Source organism: Arachis hypogaea, chromosome 10, assembly GCF_003086295.3.
Source record: "Arachis hypogaea cultivar Tifrunner chromosome 10, arahy.Tifrunner.gnm2.J5K5, whole genome shotgun sequence".
NCBI classification, from domain to species: domain Eukaryota; kingdom Viridiplantae; phylum Streptophyta; class Magnoliopsida; order Fabales; family Fabaceae; genus Arachis; species Arachis hypogaea.
Window position 1 is genome coordinate 99,649,018 of NC_092045.1, and position 15,437 is coordinate 99,664,454.

Sequence of the window (15,437 nt, forward strand, 5' to 3'; positions counted from 1 at the left end):
AGAATCCGGAAGGTCTAACCTTGTCTGTGGTATTCTGAGTAGGATTCAATGATTGAATGACTGTGACGTGCTTCAAACTCCTGAAGGCGGGGCGTTAGTGACAGACGCAAAAGAATCACTGGATTCTATTCCGGCCTGATCGAGAACCGACAGATGGATAGCCGTGCCGTGACAGGGTGCATTGAACATTTCCACTGAGAGGATGGGAGGTAGCCACTGACAACGGTGAAACCCTTGCTTAAGCTTGCCATGGAAAGGAGTAAGAAGGATTGGATGAAGACAGTAGGAAAGCAGAGAGACGGAAGGGACAGCATCTTCATACGCTTATCTGAAATTCCTACCAATGAATTACATAAGTATCTCTATCTCTATCTTTATAGTTTTATTCGTATATCACCATACCCATTTGAGTTTGCCTGACTGAGATTTACAAGGTGACCATAGCTTGCTTCATACCAACAATCTCTGTGGGATCGACCCTTACTCGCGTAAGGTTTATTACTTGGACGACCCAGTACACTTGCTGGTTAGTTGTGCGAAGTTGTGTTTATGCCATGGTATTGAACACCAAGTTTTTGGTTTCATCACCGGGGATTATTTGAGTTGTGAAAAGTATTGATCACAATTTCGCATACCACTCTCAAACTCCTTCATCTTTGCAGATAACTCAACTACTCGGTCGTTTACAGCTAACAGATCATTTTCTTTCTCTTTCAATAAAGCAGCAATCCTCTCGTGACATTCTCTTTCCACTTTCAGTTCGGTCTCAACCTTGGATAACTTCTTCTTCAACTCTTTCATACCCGTTTCACCCAAAGCTAACTGTTTCTTTAGCTCAGCAATTTCGGAAGCCTCAGACAATTGCCTCTTATGCTTTTTCTCCTGACAACGGCCAATGCTAGCCAATCGAAACCCTAGTACCTAAAATTATAGATCCATCAAAAAAAAAGAAAGAGAGGGAAGAAAAAATAGACAGGCATCATATGTATTCCAGAAATGTGTTACCTGCAGATATTGATCAACACCTACGTCCCCAGCCTCATCTACTCGACTCATGTTTGCCTTAGCTTGCACAACTTCATCTGCCACAATGGTAAAAGGGAAATTTCTTATTCCATACTGAGGAACTATCCCCTTCATCCACAAACAGATGTAACTTCTCTTGTCTAACGGTAAAGCTCGATAAATCGTCAAGTTGAACTTTATCCCCCTTACCCTGTACCTCATCTTCAATAACCACATTCGATTTTCTTTTTTTAAATACAATACCCTTCTTTCTCGGTGGGGGCTGGTCCACCTCAGCTCCACCGTCCGCTTTATCAGCATTTAAAGAAGATCCCTCAAAGTTCTTAGCTTTGAACCGGGATCTTAGGCTTGAAGCCGTTACTCCAGGAAAACTACCAGCTGTAACATTTAAAGAAAGCTAATCAGTAACACATACAATCAAAAATGAATTCTGAAATGAGATATCTTTTCAAAAATTCCTCACCAAAGTACTCTAATACAGCCAATTTATCTTCCTCCCAGGGAAGCAGATCAGAAACAGATATCAACCCACCTTTATCAACCATTTCAATCAAAAACAAAATTATACATTCGTTCCGGCTGTTGATAAGATCAGGACCCAGTATGTGTTGCGGATGGCAACACCAATACAGTGGAAATTTTTCTCCCAAATGCTCATTAAGATAAAAGGGAAACTCTTCATCTACTGATTTCACTTTCAAAAATATTTCTTTGAAGTCTTTAAAAGATGATTTATAAAGTTTAAAAATAGCAAAGCCTGGAGTGCTATTTAGGTTAACCCATAAACCTTTCCATACTCCTTTGACTTGAAATAAAGAAAAAAACAGTTCTAACTCTGCTTCAATTTCAAGAAAATCCATCAGAGCTTGAAAACATCTGATAAAGGCCCAGCCGTTTGGGTGTATTTGAGATGGAGCGCAATTCATCTGTTTCATCACGTCACATTCAAAACTGGAAAAAGGAAGTTTAACTCGTAGTTCTTCGATCATGCAACTATAGATGTAAAAATTTTCAAAATCCTTTTTTCTATGAAAAAACACGGTCAAATCGATTGCATGGCAACAGTTCTATATGGAAATCAGACCTTACTACCCTACCCACGTTTACCCGATTCACACTCTCAATATCAGAAAATAATGAAGCCCGTATATGAACATCCCCGTCAACCCAGTCATAACTCTCATCATCTTTAACTGGGGGCAGGAATTTTTTCTTCTTGTCACTCATTCTTCACGAATATAGCAGAAAAGGTAACAGAAACAGAAAGGGATGAAGAACGCTTACTAACCTCTTTTACTCATTGCTTATTAAAAGCTTCTGCCTTCAACTTAAACACAGTAAGAATGCAAGCTTGAAACCCAGCTACCGATTTAATTAACTTTTCAGTTCCATCATTAAATCTTAACCGTGAAAACCCAAGTCTCTTTAACGGTTGAGAAGTGGCATTGGAAGTTGAACCAAACCATAATAAATAACACAATACCCAATAAAAACAAAAACTCAAATTTATTTCACACAACAAAGCCCTTTTATATGCCAATGGTAGATTCTGATAAGCCACGTTGACCTAGGAGCTGTATATATCGAGCTATAACTCGCCAATAATCATTTAAAAAGCTCAACCTGTCTCCTCCAAATCAGGCCAAGCTTGGGGACTGTGGTATGACCAGTAAAAGTCGGTTACGAGTTATAGTTCGATAACGCATGATCCCCGATTGTAACCGAGTATTCTGAATAATTAGCATTTACTTTCATCCAATAATATTGGATACGCAGTTAATCCTCGGATGTTACAAAAAAACGATCAATTCCATCCAAACCAGATATAAGGAGAAGGCTAACAACCAAAAAGGTATTCAATCTTTTCATGAAAAATAGCTTTGACATATATACTACTTTTTGCTAACTTAAGCATCGGAGTGCTTTTGCAGGTACTCACCCCTCCAATTCTGGTCAACTGACGTATATCACGTCTCGCTGGGAAGGAACGTCGACCTTCGTCAATAACCGAGTTATACCTCTACCTACTCAGATAAGAACACTTTTAATATAAAAAATTAAAACAAATATACACAAAAAAAATTTATGTAACATCTCTCATTCTCTCTCTAAATATTAGGTACTATTATTGTTGGTGGTGGTTGGCACGAGAATGGCGTGGCCATCCCTCTGCACCATCATTTTTTTTTTCTTTCTTAGCATGCAATCATGGATTCGGGAGTGTTATGACTTATGCTTTAATTTTAATAGAATAGTCTTCAATTTTGCTTGGTTAAGTTATGGGGAAAATAATTGTAAACTTATTGTTAGAGATTTTGAATGTATTTAGACATCTGCTAGGAAAGAAAGAAAAAGATTCATCTACAACCCTTACAATGACCTGGTGGCTGCTCCATTAGGAAGCACTGATACGACACGCGATACGGATACGATACGAATACCCCAACATATTTTTTTTATAAAAAATTGGATACGACATGTTTAAAATACGTTGTGAATTAAAATTTAAATAATATATTAAATTAATAAAATATTATATTATAAATATAAGAGTAAATATAGTTACATAAAAAAATTTTAAAATTATGCAATTATTAAAAAAATAAAAAACTTCAATCTACTCTTATCATCTTGCTAACAGAAAATGTATCAATTTTTTCTCTTCCAAGTCCATCATTCGTAAACACCACAGCTTCAAGTCCATCATCCTTTGTATTTTCTATTCTTCTTCTTCAATATAACGCAGAAAATCAAGGACGGCTAAGCTAATGAGTAAGTAAGTCACCAAAAACAAAGGGTAAGTAGATTTAGGTTTTAATTTATTAATTATTTTATTTTTAAATTTAAATTTTGATTTGTTTTTATTTTAAAATATTTTAAAATTAAAAAGGAAAAATCGGTTAATCGAGCCATAAAATCACAAAATCAATTGCAGATTTACAGTCTAAAAATATTTGTCTCATGAACATCTGAATCGGGTCGGACTCGTTCGGATTCGTGAACGCTTCACCAAAATTCTGCACCGCAAGAAGATACGCCGCCGATACACTCGTTTGACGTATCCACCGCGTGTCGGCGTCGTACTCGCGTCCGACACAGATACGCCGGGACTACGAGCGAATCCGTGCTTCATAGCTGCTGCATAAACCCCCACAGAAATGAATATAATAGAGCATCCATTTACTATAATTAGGAAACGATCTAAGGAATTAACAAAAATGGTTGACGGCACCCTAATGCAAGATATAAGATGTGAAATGGTGAGTCTTTATGCAATACTAATTTTGGAACATCATGTCGCGCCACGCGAACAAAATTTCACTTGAGTTCATATCCTCTGTTTGAAATTGTTAAAAGACAACTAGTGGGAAGGTTTAACAGGTAACCCGTAAGCATACATGTGAAAAAGACTAACGAAACAAACATTTAGCTGTAAACTGATGCTGCTAACTTTAGATTTTTAAAATATGTTTTGAATATGATGCCTCAGCTTCGAACTACGACTTACCAATCAAAACGTTCCGTCTATGATTATGATATCGTATACCAAAGGTGGAAGAAGTGTTCTGACTTTGTTGTAACTCTATCATATCGAACGAAGTATTGTTTTCCTTATAAACATATTTGTCTTCAGATGAGTTGGACTATAGGATCATCATATTCATTAGTATAATAGCGGTATAACACGGAATTCCTGTATCAAACAAAATATTGGTACTTGTAGCTATCTAGATGAACACCAAAGAGGACTTAGCCTCATGGTTGAATTTGTCGCAACAGCAATGTATAGAGCTAATGATAGCCAATAGGAGCTGGTGCATCCCTCAGTTCTTTTCCCTGAAAGTGGATATCCTACACGAGAAGAACATAATTGTATAAAATCCAACGTACAAATGCAATCAGAATATGCAGATGTGAATACAGTCATACCAAACATGGTCAATTAATTAATCCTCCCTAGAAAAGCAAACAATGAACCTACCGACCACAAATCAAGGATAAGAACATACCACGAGAAGAAAATGCATCTTTCACATGATACCAAGTCTACCAAAGTGGTTAGGTTTTTGATTCTCTAACCTCCATATAGTTTACTAATATTTCAGTAGAAAGTTAAGTTAAATCAGCATTTTGTAGGTGAAATGAATGATGGAATGGATACTCTCAGCTGCAAACTAATGAATGTGTCTGTACAATCCTTTATATTGAAATTGTAGTTAGGGCTGAGGAAATTGGAAGAATTGTCATTTTTAGTTGTCTTTAGATTATTGCTCCTCGGGTATACTACTATCTATATATCCATATATCTTAAATGCACACTTTTCAAACTCTATGTTCCAAGGGGAAAAAATGGTATCTAACTTCTGAGAGAAAATGAAATGAAAGAAGCATAAACGATTTCAGAGGATATGTTGCAACACAACCAAAAGATAAACATTGTTTTGAATGACACTCACAGAAGCAAAATGGTTCACATCTCGGTGATGAGCTTCATCAGCACGAATGACGGTTATAACATCTTTCAATTTGGCGTCCTTGGGAAGCCTCTAATAATCTATTGCAATGGCAGGAGCAGGAACATTTTCAATTGCACCACTCTCTAGGTCCCTCAAGAACTCAGTGTAAGAATGTATGGCCTCCTCCTCAAGATACCCAACAACTCTATGAGCTAACTTTGGGGAGAGTAAGTAAAGCGCAAAGAACGCGTTGAAGAAAACTCCCTGAACAACAAGAACAAGTATTCTTTCATACCATTTAGGCTTCACAAGTTCCACCATGGTCATTAAGTGCATTCTTTCATTCTCTGCTTCCTCAAGCAATGCTTTGATCCAGCCCCCACTGTGCTGAAACCTGCGGAGTGACCTCAGGTGCAACAACACTCCTCCCACCATTCCAGGAACAGCTGCAACTGTTTCAAGCATAATTGCACGGCAACCATATTGTCTCTAGAAATATCACGCCATGGATTATGATGAAGGACAACTTATACACATGGAAAATATCTTGATAGTTTGCTAATGAAGTTGTGGTATCTCTTTATATATCCACCTTTATACACAAATTATATACTGGCTTCTTTTTTATTTTGTTGGGGATGATGCCCACTATAGGGGATTTTATACTACACACCTTGAAAAAAGCATCAGTCGGAATTCTGATGAGCTTCACTGTCCTATAAGCAACTTTATCCAGAAAATTCTTTGGAACATGATGCTTGGTCAAATCAATTGACAAGTTTGAATGGTAAGTCTCCCACGGCTGCATAGACAAAAAGGAAAACATGCTAACATCTGTTCAAAGATAGCCATAGCCCAAAAAACTAGTGGTTCTATATACTGATATAACCTCTTTAAAAGAATTCCAATAATTATCAGCATGACAAAACAACTAACAAAAAACCTCTACTTCATAAGAGCAACAAAATCTTGTGGTAATGCTAAGATTTACCTTAACAGATCGTAAATTTCATAATGAACGAACCAATGCACGGAAATTCGCATGAACATTTATACTTCAGAGCTATAGAACTATAAAAGGCCGTAAATATATAGAGTACAAAATAATTAAATAATTTGCCGACTCAAACAATCAGAAACTGAATCCTCAGTTCCTCACCATGAAGCAGTTCCAAGGCCACTCCGTCCCATCCTCTCTCGTAACCTTCTGCCTCGAAATCCCCCAATAACTCGAGGCCACAAGGCTATTGCCTTCACTCTTCTTCTCCTCCTCCTTCTTTTCCGTCGAATTTGCCTCAACAGGCGACCGCAGGGACTCGGAAGCCATCATTCTCTTCCAGCAGGGGAATCCTCTTTTCAAGCCACCAGCACCCGGCAGTGGCGGCTCATTTCCGCCGCCATAAACGGCATCACCGTCGCAGTTGCAACCGCGGTGCCACTACGGTTACAGTTATTCCTGCCGTTGATCAGAGCTCGGAGAACCACAGAACTGAATGCAGCATGCTTCATCGTTTCGAGAGAAGAATCGCGGCTCTTATTGAAACTTCTTCAACAGAATTGCCACGAATTTTTAAATTGCAGTTTAACGAGGAGGAAGCTTAGCGGTTATGTATGGAGGGAAATAGAAGCGCCGGAGTAGAAAGTTTCGGTGCTGTGCATGTTTCGTGTGATGAGTGAGGGCTGAGCGGTTAGAAGTGTTTTTGACCGTGGATTTAGGCGGTTAAGATGTAATGGACGGGTATGATGGGTGGGAAAGGGGTGGAGGGAGTTTGATTGGCAATAGAAGCGCGCAGTTTTAGATAAGAAACTGTCACGAAAAATGAGCATCTAGTTTGATCGAGTAAGGCGGTTAGAGTGGATCAGATTCAGTGCAGCGTATACTATGTAGAGCCTGCATAGCCAAATAGGCAAATAGCCCTTGTCCTTTTATCAACCGACAACCGTTGATCGTTGATATCCCAAAGGGTGAAAGGGAGGTGCAATTTGGGAAGAAAAATATTATTTAGAAAAGAGTAATACTGCAAAGTTCAAATGAGTCTAAAAAAAACTTTTACTAAAATTATTCCTCAAAATTTTATTTCGTAAAAGAATTTGTTTCTTGTTAGATTGTCTATTATCAATGATCAATTATCAATTACATATATAATAGGGATGGAAAAGAATTAGTGGGTAATTTTTTTTAATATTTTTCATCAAATGCAATTAATAAAAAAATAAGACACTTTATTAACTCTAAGAGTTGAACGGTTATTTTTTTATTTTGATATAGTTGTTTCAAAGTGGTTTAATTTGTGGAGATTGATGATGGTCTAAACTTTTGAAGTGTTCTTTAGTACGCGTATAAACGATAATTGCTTTTTAATAGGAGTGATAAAGCGGGTCGGTCCGTTCTAATCTATTCTATTTTGCCTAGACTCATTTTATAAATGGGACGAGCCGATGCATCCTACCAACTAAGATGAGTTCAAAATGTTAATTCATTCCGTTTTATGGCAGATTGGCGAGCTAACCCGTTTGACTCTTTTTTTTATTTAAAAAATTCATTAAAATTAACTAAAAAACAATCAAAAAATCAAATACAAATAAAAAAATAGTCAAATTATAATATAATTTTTTCACTATCTTTTTTTAATTTTTAACTTCAATAAAATTGTTCAAAATAATATGTCAATAGAATCATCTTTTAAAAAATAAGTCACATAATTTGAACAAATATACAAAATTATAAAATAAAATAAATAAAATTAATAACTAAAAGAAGAATAAAAACAAAAACAAAAAAAATGTTTAAAAATTCTATAATTATTAATTTTATAATAGTAATCACTCTTTTATTTAATTAAAAAAAAATAAAAATCTTTGACCCGGCGGACTGGCCCGTCCCGTCCCGCCAATTTGGCGGTGCGAGTTTAGCGAATTTTTTTAATTTGGCGGACTCCAAATCCTAGCCTGACCCGCCTTTTTTAGCGGGTTTAGTTGGTCGGTCCGACGGGTTCAACCTGTTTTGCCACTCATACTCCTTAATAGAGAACTATTTGTAGAATGGCTGAGAGACCCTGCACCATATTTTTCAGCATTATTCATAGTTTTTTCATGGTGGATGGTTATCTTGGGGAGCGTCAGAGTTACTCCTGAAGTCGGATTTAAGATTAGATCTAAAGATCGTACCCAATTATTCATATGCGAGCAGGCTAATTATTCTGAATTTTTTAAAATTTTAAATTTTATTTTAGAGGATAAAGTATAATTTTTACTATTTATTTTATAAGTATGACAAAAAATATAAAAAAATTATTCAAGAATAAAAAATAATATTTTATTTTTTAAAATAAAAATTTAAAATTTAAAAAATTTAAATTTAATTATTTTAAACCAGGTTGAATTAGCGTACTGTTGGCTACTTCTAGCCAAAATTTTACTAAGAGTATTTTATTTGATATTAGGCTTCTTGGGTCATTGAGCTCATGTAAGTACAATATGATGTTTATTATCTTGACTAACATCAATTTTTTTACAGTTATGGATATTTAATTTTGTAAAAAATAGGTTTAGGATTAAATACGATTTTAGTTCTTAAGGTGTAAGTCAATTTTTTTTTATTTCTAACCTTTTTTTTATTTTTGCATACAAAATTGTTCTTAAAGTTTAACTTGATTTTAAAATTGTCATTTTTACTTTAATCCTAAAATTTTGAATCAAATTATCCCTAACAAAAAAAATTATAAAATAAAAAAATAGAAAGAGAACTACAGAGAAGGAAAAAAGAAGGAGGAGAAAGAGGAAGGTGGCGACGACGCCAACGAAAGAGGATGGACATCGTACACCGCGTCACCGTTTCTGCTCCTATGCTAGTGTTCGACGTCGACGCCAACAGATCGGCGAGGGAGGACATCTGCTGCGTCGCATTTCTGCTCCTCCTCCTCGCTCGCTCGCCAGTCGCCGCTGCTCTTTACTCATCTCTGCTTCGCGTCTTCGTCGCTGCTCCTATCTCGGATTTTAATTCTGCTTCTGAATTATTGATTTTGTTAATTATATTATTGATTCTTCTGTTTTTGTTTCTTTTGTTAGTTACATTATTGATTTGGAGTATTTTTGTAAAGAAGGATAAGAGTATTTTAATTCGAATGACGATTTTAAAATAAAGTGAAATCTTAGAGATGATTGATATGCAAAAAAAAAAAAACCTATACTTTAAGAATCAAAATCGTACTTAATCCCAATAAATTTGTAAGCACGTTAATGCTTTAACCCACTAATTTTCATAAAGAGATTAATTTGATAATGTTAAGAACTTTTAAAAGACGTTTACATGTTTATCAAGCAATAATAATAATAATAATAATAATAATAATAATAATAATAATAATAATAATAAGTCATTAATTTTCTTTGACTATTTAAAAATATTTTTAAATTTTTAATTTCTTTAAAAATTAGATATATATTTCTCTATTCATATAAACCTGTCAGATTTAATGAAATTGTGTGACATAACTTTTATAGTGCTAACATAGCTATTACAAATGCATGTGAAAAAAGTGATTTTAAAATAGTATAAATTAATTTTTTTTTTCAAATTCGTCTTCAAGTTATTCAACATCAAATTTAAAAGCTTATGTATGTAACTTGAATCTTACTTCTTTATTCTTTTTAACATATTGACATTATAATTTAAATTGCATTTTAGACAAATCAATTACAAATGACATGATATATAATCTAAATGACATGTTTCAATACATAACAAATAATACAACAACTATTTTTTTTTCTAATTTTTTTAGTTCATTTTTCAAACACTATAAATATAAAAAGCAATACAAACAACATGTACAACTATCTCAATACATTAAATTAATAGATTTTTCTTCTTCTCTAAAGTAATCATTTTTTTTTCATTCTCTTTAATAATTTCAATATCCTTTTTATCCAAATGCTTTCTACCCATGCTTCTATCAGTACTCCTAATTTTAATAACATGTCTATTGATTCAAATAAAAATTTTACAATGCAATTATTTTTTCAGTACAACAAGTCAAAATTTTTAAATAGTATTTATTTTTAAAGACTAGAACTAAAATTAGGGGATTGAGATTTAATATTGTATTTAGTAGTCATAAATTGAAATAAAAATTTTAATTAAAACACAAAATTTCAATCCATTTATTACCTTTAAAAAATAGGGACAGAAGGAATTAAAAATTTCGATACTAGAAATTGAAATTTTAACAATATTTTTTTTTCAAAAATATTCTCATGTAATTTTTAAAATTTTAAATCTATCTCTCAATCTTTATATGCATCTTAAATCAAACATAATACTTAGACATAACTCAATCCAATCCATTTTATACCAAGCACAATACAAAAATTTAATTTAGTTTCTATCTCCTAGACTCTATTTCTCGGTCTTAGTCTCCTTTTCAAACAAAACTTAAGATTATATACTATCTAAACGCATTCTAAATCAAACAAGAATAATTTATTTTACTTACCTTATAAAATGGCAATCCAAGAAGAGTATGTTAGAGTTGCTGATGGTCTTTGACATATACATTATTGCATAAACTCCACAAAAAATACTTTAAGCTAAGTGGCGTCGTCCGTCAGCTCTTCGGCATGCATAGCACATGAAACCAAACTTGAAAATGAGTTTTCATGTCTTGTCCTACCTATACTTCTTCTTAAACTTGAGGATACTCCATTTCTGGTCATTATTACGACAATTAACACTTTTCACGACTAGCCTACACGAAGCTCCCTAATTGCATGATTAGAGCTACTAATCAACCGACCTTATTTTTAAAAAAAGGGACTAATTTGTCCCATTTTAAAATTTTTTCCTCCACGTGTGTATCTATAACGATTAGGTCAGTACAACGAGAATCACATTACATATTTTTGTTAGACCTCACAGACTCATATGAATGGAGGGATACATATGTCCAATTTTTAAAGGGGTCAAGAATTTAAAAGTATTTTTAAATAGTAAAAAATAAAAATGTCTGCAGAACAAAAAGTTAGGGACCTATTTATTTTTTTCTTTAATAAAGGATAATTTTAAAAGATAAAATATTAAAAAAATGAATAAATATACACATAAAAGATCTCACACAAAACAAAATTATCTATTAATTATTTAATTAAAATATGAATTTTGACACCAATTTTAAAAAAACTTAGCCTAAGATTGGGCCGAACAGACCGAATCAGACGAATCGGACCCGTATTGGACCCAAGGCCCAACCTATTTAATCACTCTTCATGAGCTTTCACCTTATTAAAGATAGATAAGGGAGAGAGAGTGTGCAGAAGGGTGGAGAGCAAAGGGGGAAGAACAAAATCCTTGTTCTTGAAATTTCAATCCACCGCAACTTTTGATTCGAAGTTCCGATTGACGAGCCATCAGTGGCCACGCGTTCGTCTTGGAATCTTCTACAAAATCCACCCAATAATTTGGTAAAGAACTTATTTTCCAGTTTCATATTCTCTCCTTCCCAATTTCAAAAGTTCGGAGTGCAAAACTGAAAATTCTGCATCATTCAACATTTTTGTTGTTCTGTATAGCTTGCGTACGCGATCATTATACGTGATGCGACCAACCTTTTCAGGTTGGGCATCTCGCGTACGTGAGCAAGGAGTTTGCGTACGCGAGCATGGAAAAATGTATGCCCACGTGTACGCGTGATGTCTCAGTAATACACTCCCACGTGTACGCGTGACCCCTGAAATTAGCAAAGTAAGTTTTGTGTTTTAAAATATAATTTTGAACCTCTAGACCTCTATTTTTACCTTTTTAACCCAAAACATTAGTTGTATGTTAAGTGGTAAGAAGGTAGAGAGGAGTAGTAACTTGAAAACGAAGAAAGTTGAGAAATGGTGAATTGTGAATGAGAAGGGTAAAAGTGTGATATGTATATGAATGAATGATTTATAATGAAATTGTTTTGGACTTTGACCTTACAAGGTTCGTGGTGGTTTACCGCTTGCCCAGTGTCGAGAATGTTTGGTGGGGTTCGTAGTGATATACCGCCCACATATTTTTAAAAGTGAATGTTTGGTGGGGTTCGTGGTGGTTTACCGCCCACATGTGTGTATTGTTTTTCCAATTGAAGATCTTGCGAGGTTTGTGGTGGTGTGTCGCTTGCAATGGTGGGATTCGTGGTGGTGTACCATCCACCGGTTTTCAAGAGACGATATCCGATTTAGCTACCGGATGTGTCGGGTTCTGACAAAGTAACCGACACGTGAGCTTACGGCCAGTAGAAAAGGCATGCATCATGTGCATTTGTATGTTTTGTTTGAGTGTGCATTGTCTTAGCTTGTTTAATTTTTTATTCATGTTAATTGCTAATTGCCTACTTGTTATATATGCTTTCTATATGTGTTTGACTTGTTTGTTTTGTCTGTCTATATAATTTCATCGGAGTTTGAGGAACGGAGAAAAGGTGAAGAAATTGAAGGTTCTAGTTTGATTTTGGTTAAGTTAGGACCTTAGATAACCACCCTGATTCATGGTTTCTGTTTTAGTTCTTTAAAATTTATAATCCGAGTGTCGGCGTTCTAGGATTGCCTCTGGCTTTTCTGGGACCTTATTTAGTATATATATAGGCACTTTAACCATACTAAGAACCTCCGTTTCTCATCTCATATGATATTGTTGTTTTTCAGATGTAGGTTGAGATGCATCTCGCTAGGCGTCTGAAGTCCTATTGCAGCGAAGATGGGAGTTTGGGCTTTTATATTTTGTTATGTATATATAAAAGCTTAGACTTCTCCTTTTATGTATTATACCTTAGTGTCTCATAGAGGCTTTTTTTGGAGAACTAGGGTTTATTTTGAAAACTTTAGATTTGGGATTATAAGTATGTATGTAAATACTCCCGGCCAGCCTTAACTTCGTAGGCTGAGCTAAGAGCTTGATTACTATGTATTCTTGATCCTCTACTCTTGTTGTATATACATATATCTTACGTTTCTTCGTACGCAAGTTTTCCATTTACGTGAGCGTTGCGCCCCTTTGTTTTAAACCTTTTTTCAAAGGCTCATAGCTACAAACCTTTTTCAAATTATATTATATATATAAGTATTTTATTTTTAGAGGTCGTAATACCTCACCACCCATATCTTATGACTTATGCATAAGATTTTGTGTGATGGGGTGTTACATTAAATACATACATAAAATGTATGTTCCATTTGCCACATCCATTATTCCGTTAATGAAGTTTTATTTCCGTTAGAAAAATTAACATGTGTCATTAGGAGTGCTCATGAGCCGAGCCCAATTTAATTAGACTTGGACCTACCTTAAAAAGGTGGCAGGTATATTTTAATCCGACCTAAAAGTGGTCTGAAATAAATCGAGTTAAACCGAATATTGATCCAATATAAAATTAATATATACAAATCTGTAAATTTTATATATACTAAAGTAATAAAATTTTACTTTTAAAAAATAAATTTAACAAATAATATATCATATTTATATCAAAATAAATTATTTTAAAGCAAAAATAATACTGTATAATATAAAAAAGTGTAAAATATATTTTTTCTCTTTGAAATTTTTTAAAAATTTTAAAAATACTACTAAGTTTTATTTTGTTTTAGTTTTATTTTAGAAATTTTTTATTTGTATCAAATATACTCGTCGCGGCTAATTTTTAAAAAAATTTAGGATGAATTTAGCAATAATTTCACAAAAACAACATTTAACACAAATAAATTAAACATAAATGTCATACATTATTGTTGGATTGATCTTAAACTTTCTAAAAATTTAGCTGTCAGGAGTATATTTGATGCAAATCGAAAACTTCAAAGACAAAATTAAAATAAAATAAAACTTAAAAATACTTTTAGATTTTTGACGAATTTTAAGAACAAAAAATATACTTTATCCTATAAAAGATATTAATTGAAATATATAAGTATAATATGACATTCACGAATGGATCTATATATATATTTTTGTGAGAACAATTGCTCCCATTGAGTTTTTAAAAAACAAATAACAACTATATATGTGTAGATAATTTCTCTCGTTGTAATAATTTATTTGTTCCCACATTTCAAAACTATCATGTATAAGAAATATTTATGTTATTAGATATTAACACAATGATAAAAATTATTGTATCATATAAATTTAAAACAAATAATAATAATAACTAATAATAATCTAATTATTTAATTATCTAAAATCAATCTTAACTTTTTAAATTTAAATAAAATTATTAGTATTTAATATTTTTTTCTAATATATATAAGTTATTTACTTTTTATTGTTTTGTTTAATTTGGTTTTGTTTATACATATAATATTATTTTAGTCAAAATTTTTTTATCATGATATTATAAAATATCAATTTAGCAATTAAATATCAAAAAATTATTTAAATATTTTTAATAGAAAAATATTGTTTTATATATACTTATATATAAAAAAAATTGTGGTTATTTGATTTGAATTTTTTTTTACAAATTTTTGTGTCTCTCACATAATTTTAAAGAAAATTCAGACACAAAAAAATAAAAATTTTAAATTAGTTCATTTAAATTATACTTCTTATAAATTTTTTGGATATTAAACTATAATTTTTTTGTATCATATAAAAAATAATCAATAAAAATATGATTTGATGGATATTAGATATTTGATTAGACACTAATAATAATAATAATAATAATAATAATAATAATAATAATAATAATAATAATAATAATAAATATTACTCATACAATATTACTAAAATATTGAAACAAAAAAATTTTAAATTAATATATTTTTAGATGTGTTAATTATATTTATTTATTAAAAATTTGACTAATTAATATATTCTAAGATTTAAATATCTAAATATATTTATATTAATATTTTTTGTTATTTTGCTTTCATTTTTAAAATTTTTTAGATTTACTTTGATAACATTATTAATTTTACTCTAAAATA

At 32.6% G+C, this 15,437-nt stretch overlaps 1 pseudogene; it reads right to left on the reverse strand.

Annotated features, from left to right (window-relative positions):
- Positions 1 to 4,665: 4,665 nt before the first annotated feature.
- Positions 4,666 to 7,143, reverse strand: LOC112716108 (ubiquinol oxidase 2, mitochondrial-like; annotated as a pseudogene).
- Between the last annotated feature and the right edge of the window lie 8,294 nt (positions 7,144 to 15,437).